A 1,911-nucleotide genomic window follows, 5' to 3' on the forward strand; every position below is an offset into this window, starting at 1 on the left:
GAACAGTCGGTCTCCATACTCATATCCACTGCATATGTTGTGTATCACTAGCGTGGAATGCTGTGTATCATTGGCGTGAATATTGTGGTGTTGAATGTTGTGGAATGTTGTGTTGAATGCTATTAAATGCACAGCGGAATCACACACCGCTCCTCTGCATTTCTCTGTCCCCGACAGTCACACATTTTATGAATACATAGCACCATTATGCTCGTAGCAATTCCATCTCCCCACAGTCGGCCCTACGAATAGTCGACCCTCCGAATAGTCGGCCCTTCGACCCTCCATTAGCTCAGTGGTATCATCTCCTTCCTACTTCGAATGGCATCTGCTAGAAATTCTTAACTTTTTCATCCATGAAGTTATCTTGCATGAATCTCTCCGGCATGAACCGCTCTGGATCCTCCCATGACTTTGGGTTCCTTCCTATAGCCCACATGTTCACCAAAACACGAGTGTTTCTGGGGATTTCATAGCCTAACACATTGCAGGCTTCTTCAGAAAAGTGGGGAATGGCAAGCGGCGCTGGTGGATGGAGTCTAAGCGTTTCTCTCACCACAGCTTGTAAATAAGGGAGGCGAGGAAGATCAGATTCACGCACCATGCACCCCATTCCAACAACACGTTGCAGCTCGTCCTTAAGCTTCTGGATCACTGGTGGGTTCCTCAACAATTCGGACATTGCCCACTCTATTCCTACAGCCGACGTGTCCGTGCCAACCGCCAACATATCCTGCCCTCTCATCATAAACAATAAGCTGCAAGAAAAACATCTACCAGATCTCATGTGACATTGGGGTCTTTCTAGGCAACGTGTTCGTCTACTATTTTCTCAAGGAACTCGTCTTGTACGCGATGTATTTTCTTGATGCGCATCCAGGCCAAGTATCGTCCACATTATCATGATAGGGGACATAGTCTCTCATTAATGGTGAACAAAAGTCGATTTGACCGATCAACCCACCACCTCATGGCACCTCGTTGGAAGTCCCAAAGACATCGATGTACCAGCTCTCGTTTCCATTATTTATCGATGTGAATGAAGATCGAGACAAATTAAAAGAGCCTTGTTCTGTGAATAGCTCTCAGAGACTACAGTGAGTTTGAATGAAGATATGCTGAAAGGATTGTAGAGGTTGGATTTCCAGTTAATTCCTAAGTAGAAGCAGCAGCTTGCAACCAAAATGAGGGTGAAGGAGTTGCTCTATCAAGGCCTTGTGACCCAAAATTCAGATGCCATTTTGGAGTTTGAGAGTAGGATTTGTGCATCGATATTAAATTCCCATGGAGAATTTTAATCTTTCATTGAAGTTATTATATGCATTGGCATGTCCCTCAATTATTTAAAATTCTGGCATATGCATTGGTTATTTGATGTGTTGAATTTAGTGGCATACTCATTGCACAGTTTGTGTACCATCATTTAAAGTGTTGTTAGTTGCAACAATAATCCAACAAATTTTGTGCAATTTCTAGCCTAAGGTATTAATATTGAAGAAAATGGCTAGGATTGATAGAGTTATTGTTGGTGTAAAATAGTTCTTTTTGGATTATTGACCGCTTTAAAGGGCTATTTCACACTGGTTATTTGTTGCACATTTACAAAATATTTTGCAGTGACATTGTATTGTGAGTGAGTGTTAGTTCTTCTCTATAGGTTCATAATTGTGATAAGAGTGTTAGTTCTTCTCTAAAGGTTCAAAATGAGGGTGAAGGAGTTGCTCTGTCAAGGCTTTGTGACCCAAAATTCAGACGCCATTTTGGAGTTTGAGAGTAGGATTTGTGCATCGATATTAAATTCCCATGGAGAATTTTAATCTTTCATTGAATTTATTATATGCATTGGCATGTCCCTCAATTATTTAAAATTCCGGCATATGCATTGGTTAGTTGATGTGTTGAATTTAGTGG

The 1,911-nt window shown here is 41.4% G+C and overlaps 1 pseudogene; it reads right to left on the bottom strand.

Annotated features, from left to right (window-relative positions):
- Nucleotides 1-331: 331 nt before the first annotated feature.
- Nucleotides 332-745, bottom strand: LOC149218286 (cytochrome P450 71AU50 pseudogene; annotated as a pseudogene).
- Nucleotides 746-1,911: the final 1,166 nt, after the last annotated feature.

Source organism: Pinus tabuliformis, chromosome Q (genome assembly GCF_031772625.1).
Source record: "Pinus tabuliformis cultivar Carrire ecotype Pingquan chromosome Q, CPIR1, whole genome shotgun sequence".
In the NCBI taxonomy this organism is placed as follows: Eukaryota; Viridiplantae; Streptophyta; class Pinopsida; order Pinales; family Pinaceae; genus Pinus; species Pinus tabuliformis.